General features: G+C 33.3%; 1 long non-coding RNA gene across 1 annotated transcript; it reads right to left on the bottom strand.

Moving 5' to 3' along the window:
• Positions 1 to 6,366: 6,366 nt before the first annotated feature.
• LOC149389460 (uncharacterized) lies at positions 6,367 to 6,941 on the bottom strand. The gene is made up of 2 exons (XR_016300987.1): positions 6,756 to 6,941; positions 6,367 to 6,670 (listed from the first exon to the last, which is right to left on the bottom strand). It is a non-coding gene; the product is annotated as an uncharacterized LOC149389460 (long non-coding RNA).
• Between the last annotated feature and the right edge of the window lie 1,729 nt (positions 6,942 to 8,670).

The raw sequence follows: 8,670 nt of genomic DNA, 5'->3' as shown, positions 1-8,670 counted from the left end.
CGGTAACTTGATCAGGATGTTATATAGGCGTAAGTATGTCCATCACCAAAATTTGATCGGTGATTAATATATTCCCCAATACCTACTTCAGTAATCACATAGGAGAATTACCTGAACATACTTTGATAGGTTTGACATTTAAGAAGTCGTTATGACACACTAACAAAGTCACTATGATGGTCACCAAATAAATTGATCTAAATCCTTGATCTTAGATTTTAAAGTCATATATTCTAGTTTTTTTTATTCATTAATTCACATCAACACGTATGCTTAAAGGCTATATGTTTTGGGAATCCAACTCTAGCGCATAAATGTTTGCTCACATGAAAACTAAATCAAGGATCAAGCGGACTTTCGTAATAAAATTAGCAATATAATAGTTCGCTAGGAATTCAATAGATCTTAAGGCTGATATGTGACTTGAAGATTATAGTGGTAATTGTTATCACACGTGTTTGGGCCACAAATGATTACGGGTAAGGATTTATCTAAATTCTATGATGGTCTTGGACGTTGAGATCATAAATTAAAGCTCTATGATTTACCCGTTCATCCTATAGAGTGAATAAATACATAGTTTTAAACCGAACGCTTAAACTGGTCGGTGATTGAATACATAGTTTTAAACCGATCTAGTTAGAACACTTAAACTAATTGGTGATTGATTTATGCATTGATAACTAGACCAAAAATAAGATATGTAGTCAGCGAGTGTAGGTTCTCAGTTGGAGCATTATGTGCATGTTGAGTGCACACAACTTGGGCATACTTTGACTAGATATCGTAAGTAATCGTTATCACACGTCTTGGTCACAAATGATTAAGGGTGAGGATTGATCAAAATCCTATGATGGTTTTGGACTTTGAGATAATAAATTTAAGCTCTATGATTTACTAGTTCATCTTACAGAGTGAATAAATACACAATTTTAAGAGTTCGGAATATGATCGTCGAGGAAATGGATTTATAGTTACGAAATCTAGCTTTTCCTAAAATAGAATAAATGTACACTAAACTAACACTTGAATCCATAATCGATTGATTGTGCACAATTATTCAATAGGATAAGCGAAAGAATCTTTTTCTAGTAATTGAATGAGATACGAAGAATGATATCTAGCTCGAAGGGTATTACAATAAAATGCACCCTTCTTGTTACAAAAGGTACCTGATGATCGATACTCACGTAAGTACTGGCTATAAATAGAGCAAAGTGTAGAGAGGAAAATTGACCAAAACAATTCCATAAGCTCTGAAATTTATTTTTACCCTTCTTCTCTCTCAAGAAATATTTATTCGAAATATCTCTTTTCTCATTAACGTGTTTTGTTCTTTTTACAAACTTCTTGTCCATTCTATTAAAGAAACAATGCGTTAGCTCACACTATACGTCCCCGTCTGTCTACAGAAAGGCGGCCCTACATCTTCGTTTTTTTTGGGCTTTGGAGGGGATTGTTTATTCACTTTGTGAAGTCGGATGCATAAGACGATGATCCTTATTTTGGAGAGATGACTTTCTCATGTATAGAGTCTGGATCTAGTTTGTCTCATGTATCTAGTATTGTGTCTGCCTTCAGGAGTAGGATGGATATATAATTATGGGCGAGCCTCTTCGTTGCCCGTAATTATATTACACATTTTACTCTTTTCATTGGTAATTAACTTATATAATTTGTAGATATTCTACCATTGATAGAGTCTCTATTCTTCAATAATACACTATCATTTAATTATTATTTGGATAAATTACATTGTTGCCCCCTCAACTATGACGTTGATAACGTTTCACCCCCGGATTCTGAAATCGTGCATGACAGACCTTGAAATCATACAATGCAATAAATTCACCCCTTCTGTCAATAATGCGGTGACGGTGTTAAAAAATTAAGGTTAAAATGGTATTTTCTCTTTTTTCTTCATTGTTTTGTTTTGTTTTTTTTTTTTATTATATTTAGAACTTACAATTTAAATGAATTAAAATCACTCTTTCTCCTCTGAGCTTTCGTCCTCATACATCTTTGCAGACCTCTCTTATGCTCTCACCTCCAAAACGGCCGGCCAAACCCAATATCTTATCTCCCTCTTTATGAAATCGGGACTCGGATTCTTCCGTTCTCCCGATCGTTCCCCTCTCGTCTTCAAAGCCCACTTCTCTCTCATCTTCAATAACTCCACTCTCTCTCTCTTTACTTCAAGCCCCACTTCAACAGCTTCGTGCTTGAATTTTTGAGGTTGAGAGAATCTGGGCTTAGTGACAATGGATTCTGGTTTGTTTTATCATTAAAAAATAAAATGGGCTTTGTTTGGTACAATGTGGTTTCATTGGGGGTTTTGATTTTTAGAGATAAATTTGTTTTTCTTCATTGTGTTTTTTTTTTAATGGTGGATCTGATTTTTGATAAGTAGTCAGAAATATTTCAAGGAAATCCATGGTGGTTTATTGTTATGGTAATGGGAAAATTTTCAAATCCACAACGTCTTTGCAATTGAACAACCACACATATTGATCTTGGAGGTGTTTTGTTAAAGGCTCGACAACAATTATAAGAAAAAAAACACAAAAAAACCTTTACCACCGCTAATTTAGAATAACACATATTAAACTCCTTTTAATGTTTAATATATATTTTTAATCACCTCGTGTATATAATGCTGTAGATTGAAAATTGCAATATTGCACCCATATTTCAGTTCAGATTATATATATATATATATATATAGGTGATTATTCCAATTTAAAATTTTAATTTATTTTAGAATTTCATCCTTAAGTATTATTCCACGTAAGCATTAAACGTTTAAAATCTGTTAAATATTTAACAAAATGGGTGAATTTGTTGCATTGTGTGATTTTAAGGTCTGTTATGCATGATTTCAGAATTAAGGGGGTGAAACGTTATCAACGTCATAGTTGAAGGGGCAACATTGTAATTTATCCTTATTATTTATATACAAATTCTATTTCTAAAAAAAATGATAAATACAAATGCCAATAAGAACTAAACTAACGAGTGACAAATATATGAATATGTATACAATCCAATGGATATACCGATATTGACATTGATATATAAATTATAAACCAAGGTGTTTTACTCGCTGATCTTTATGTGTAATATTTTGTGCTTAGATAACCTTTAATATGTCGAAAAAAAAAACACCAATTATTATAGTTAGCAGCCGGGAAAATGATAGGGATCATCATCGGGATTTATGGTTGAGTCATTGGAAAGAGACAGACATTAATACGGAGAGGGATATTGAACCTCATGCCATTATTATTCACTCCAAACCTCCAAAAGGAAAAGGGGAAATAGGGAAAAAGACAGGCACAAGAAAACGACCCGACTGTGTAATTGATAGCCTTTACTGTTTCCATTTTCCTTGCACTCATTTTTTTCTGCAACCTCTATTTTTGGATTTAAAATGTGAGGGGAAAAAATTACAAGAATAGTAAAGCTTGTAACAAAAATAAAAAAAAAATGCGATAAGTAGAATATTTACAAAATATATAGTTTTTTTCTGATGAGATAAGCAGAAGATTAAAAATAAAAAAAAAAATTCTTTGATTTTAACATAGAAAATTGGAAACTAAAGTCTTAATTATACAATTTATAACATGTAATCTCATTACCACTGTTAAGATATAAAAAACAACTCTGATCCTTATTTATTGGAAACAACTCTCTTAAGAACTTGAGAAATTAATAAATAAAATGAAAAAATTGGTATGAACTTTTATAGCAATATTTTGATCATAATGTGACATAAATGGAGCATGTTGGACCACCTCGTAAAAATAGGCATAAGTAAAATAAATAAAAAATAAAAAAAGAGAAATATCAATTTTTTTTTTTTCATCATGAAATATCAATTGATGTCAAAGAAGTTATGGCTTTTCCCTTTCATGCCAGAAAACATATATTTGAATATGACCCTATTGAAAACTTCTAGAGTGAGTTTTATCTAATATAAAGCATTTGTCTTTGTTCCATATATCAACATACAATCAATGTAAAAGAAAACGATGAAAGTTAATCACAAAATTTTTATTTATGGTCACATTTGTTGTCACATGTACGGTGAAACATCACGGTAATCGGCTCAGAAATATCGACGACCATTGAAAAAAAAAAAAAAAAAATGACAAGAGCATGTGGAAATGAATTATTTGAGCAATCAACCAAAACTAAAAAGGGTCAAATCTGAAATTATCCTTAAGAGGTGGGGCCAAGGGGCAATATTATAGTTGTTTTGAGATTGGGTCCACATGATAATTATATTTCAACTTTTTAACCCCATGTGGTGTTAAAGATTCCTGAAACCACCACCTAAATTGCCAACTTTAGCATTCGTCTCTCTTTCTATCATTAGACTTGGATGGCTTAGGCACTACAAAATCCAGCTATCATAATTTGGTCAATAAAAGCCTCAAAATTATTGCAGTAATTATTCCTTCAAGTAGCTGATGAACCATTTTTTTTTATTGTAGCTTTGCTTTTTGTTTAATGAAGTATCTTCTATAAAGTATAAATTGATATCAATTGATTTTGAACTATAGCCCAATTCTGAGCTGTGCTAACCCAGGCATTTTGTGAACATCTATTTCCCTTTGTAACATGTTCTATGTAGTCACTTTGCGGAACCATTTTAGCCGTACACAGTAACACACATAATGAGAGGGGGAAACAAAAATTGGACGAAAGTCCAATTCGACCTGTACTATATTTATAATTTCTCCTTCTAAAGTTATAAAAATACATAGCTCTTGAATTATAACTTTTTTATTATTAAATTTGGTACCAATACAAATATCTCGACAAGTACATCTATTTATATACTGGTGCAGAGTGTAGACTTATATCTAATAGGGGGAAGTAGTTAAATAATCAATTTAAAATTATGAATTTGTAAAATAATCAAAGTTTGTCTTAATTTAGCGAAATAGCCAAAATGTGCAGTTATCAGATTAAAAAAAAAAAAATTGACCCCAAGATTAAATTTTTGAAGGTGATAAATTGCTTATAATAATCGTCAAAAATTTTTAATCTTGACGGTAAAAAAAAATTTGAAAACGTAAATTTGGCTAATTTGTTGAAAAGTTGAAATTTTGGTTATTTTGCTAATCAATAAGTTTCAAATGGTTATTTTGTACAATTTTTCTTTTATAATACGTGGTATATTTGTATATTAATCGTGATTAATAAATGATCAATTACATAAAAATTTTAAAAAAATATATTTATTTATTTTAAAAAAATTTGTGTCTAATTTTAAAAAAACCCCACAAATTATATGTTTAAAATGCAAAATAAAGATTCGCCATAGCTAGTGAACCTATTGTACTCTACTGCGTTCACACAGTTCTAATTTTTTTATTTTTTATATTTTTATAATTAAGGTCCAAGTTATAACTTGGTTGCTATCTCTAATAGCTTTCCCAATAAACAGGTTGGGTCTTGATGAGGTGTCCTATGGGCTGGGCCGAGCTATAATTTATTTCGGGTAGTGACTTTAGGCCTGGTCCACCAAATGCCTATTTTGGCCCAATTATAGTGCCTATTGAGTGAGATTGTTCCACGCGTATACGCGCTAAAAGAAAACGTCTTATGCAAGCAAGCAACTACTTTTGTCACCGGATCGTTGCACATTCAGCGAAACTATCTCTTTGAATAAAATAGAAAAGCGATTTGATTTATATATAACTAAAAATGAAAAGGAAAGGTGGAAGTTCCACCGTGGGAGAAGGAAAAAGAGACTGAGATAATAGCAAACCCATTATTATATATATAAAGGAAAGCCGAAATTCACTATTTATCTAGACACATTTTAATGTTCCTTCTACGGTACCGAAAATACCAGTTTAAGTTTTCAAAATTTCCACTAAATTATTATGATCCCCTAAAGTTATCAAAATTACAAAACTATCATTATTATTATTATTATTATTGACTCTCTCCAGTCTCGAGGTCTCTAAAATAGCTGAATACCAGTCTCGATGTCTCTAGAATAACTGAACATATTTGTGGGATATATTTTTCCTGGAATCTCTCGAGGTCTCCAGAACTTTTGAACCAGGATATTTGTAGTGTTTTTTTTTTCCCATGGAATGTGCTTAGATATAGGGCTCATGTGCTTCCTCTGCTTTTCAAATTTTTGGTTGCCTTCGAACTTGTAAAATAGCTAGCTTGACTCTAACGGTTATCATATAACAATTTTTCTTCACAAAAAAAAAAAAAAAAAAACAAACAAACAAAGACTTCTGAAAGCCATTTCAGATAGTCAGCATCTCATTTCCTGTAGTTATTCTTTTTTTTTTTTTTTGTCTTTTCCAGCGTGACTGTAAAAAAAACTAATTCGAATATACAATGAGTCACATTTGCTGACTTTCTAGCTCCTATTTAAGCCAAATAAACAGTTTTCCGAAATTATGATTCAATTACATATAGATCAACCAAGAGGCAACCAGAGACAGAGAAATTATTTTTAATGCTTATGAATATGAAATCCTTAGGTACGAGCCCCATCAGATTTAAGAAGAAAATTAATAATCGGACTCCACCCTTGGACCTGTAACATACTTATCGAAATCAGGTAACTACCGAAACTCACTAATATAGTTTATCTTATTTTTTCGGTTGTAGGAGTAGAGAATCCAAGGCACTCCTAATTCACAAAAGATCAATGAAAAAATTAGACAAAAGAAACCTATTTGCCGAGCGAGAGAGAAAGAGGGGAATAAAAAGCTGACCTTGAACGAGAAGGAGACCCGCGAGTCGCGAATCCCAGCCATTCCTAACAAACCAAAATCTTACAACCGTAAGTCAAAGAAAAATAGAGAAAATCCCTATTTTCCGAGAGAGAGTTAGGACCAAAAAAGTGATCTCAAAGCATGATCTATTTCTACTGTAGGATACCATTTCATCTAATGGTTCAAATTACTAATTGCATAGTGCCGAGGATCGTCATTAAATATAAATGGCATAAAACAAAACGTTAGTCGCATTGGTCTCTTGGTATGGTTTAAGAGTTGTGGGCCTGGGCAATGGGAAGTTCTGTTGGGTTTTGATTTTTTTTTGTTGGGTATGAAAAGTTGCTAAATAAGAGAGAGAGAGAGAGAGAGAGAGAGAGAGAGAGAGAGAGAGAGAGAGAGAGAGAGTTGCCTGTAATTTTAGTTATTGATAAATGATATATTTCTATTAATAATTTTAAAGATTTTCAAAGTTAACTATCAAAAAGAAAAAAAAAATTATGGTTTCCGTCTTATACATAAATAAAGTTCACTTCAACTGTTTGATTAATATATCTATTATTATGCTTCTTACTATGTTTTCCAAAGATATATATGCATATATATATATATATATATATATATATATATATATATATATATATATATATATTGAATTTATTGGTAATGTCTAAAAGTGGCCTAACGGTAGCGGGACGTGACGGGATCCCCGCTACCGTTAGGAACAGTAACGGGACCGGGAGTCGCGTTACTGCAATTGGGACGGGACGGGAGTCCCGTTAATGAGACTAACGGGACCGGGACTCCCGTTAGTCCCGATAATTTTTTATTTTTTTTTAATTTCGGCCGTTGGATCAAAGATCCAACGGTCCAAAAAAAAAGAGCCGTTTTTTTTTCCGTTGTAAATATAGCCGTTGCCCCAATTTCGGCCGAATTTTTTTATTTTTTTTTACCCATTTATTTTTAAAATCTATAAATACCCCCGTAATTCATTCATTTTCTTCACGCCTTTCTCTCAAACTCTATTAAAATCACTCAAACTCTCTCAAATTCTCTCAATCTCAATCTCAAATACTCTCAAAACGCTCTCGATTTTAATCTCTAGTACTCTTTACCGCTTTCAGTTTTTCATGGCATCTTCATCCCACAACCGAGGAGGTCGAAGGGGAAGAGCTTCCCGAGGTCAACAAATGCACCGTTTTGAAGAAAATTGGTTGCATTTGTCTCAAAACGCCCCCGACCTAACCACCCAATACTCTTTCGATCCAAATTATGTTGCTCCTACTTTCGGCCATTTGGAATTCACCGAAATTCCAAACACCCAAGTGTCATACTACCCTCAAATAGATCCCGAACAAGCTTATCAAGCTCAAATTCCGCCATCCGAAGTGGCTTTTCAAGAATTTCAAGTATTCAAGCAACATTATCGTGAATCCCAAAATCCAAATGAAGAAGAAGATGACAATGAGGAAGAGGAGGAGGAGGAAGAAGAAGACCTACAACCACCACCACCTCAACGTCGAAGTCAAGTTCATCGACCTCGACAACGTGAACAACAAGAGGAGACACAACAACGACGACAACGACGAGCACGACAAGTACAACAACAACATGAAGGTACTCAACAACAACAATAACCACCTCAACAACAACAACCACCACGACGTCGTGCTAAGTCCGCTGCGTGGACTTTCTTTGAGGAGGTGATTGCGAACGGCGAAAAAAGCCGGAAAATGTCACAGTTGTGGCAAAATCTTCAGCGCTCACAACACAAGAGTCGGGACGTCGCTATTATGGAGTCGTCACAGGCACTGCCAGGGGAATCAATCTGAAGCCTCGTCAAGCCAGGTAAGTCACATCGATCCTGTAAGCTTTAGACGTGATTTAGTAGAATATTTTGTTTCCACCGATCAAT

The sequence above is a fragment of the Urtica dioica genome, chromosome 8 (assembly GCF_054948205.1).
Source record: "Urtica dioica subsp. dioica isolate 48M chromosome 8, U.dioica_male_clone48M_v1_H2, whole genome shotgun sequence".
Taxonomy (NCBI): domain Eukaryota; kingdom Viridiplantae; phylum Streptophyta; class Magnoliopsida; order Rosales; family Urticaceae; genus Urtica; species Urtica dioica.
This window is presented reverse-complemented; position numbering and strand designations above follow the sequence as displayed.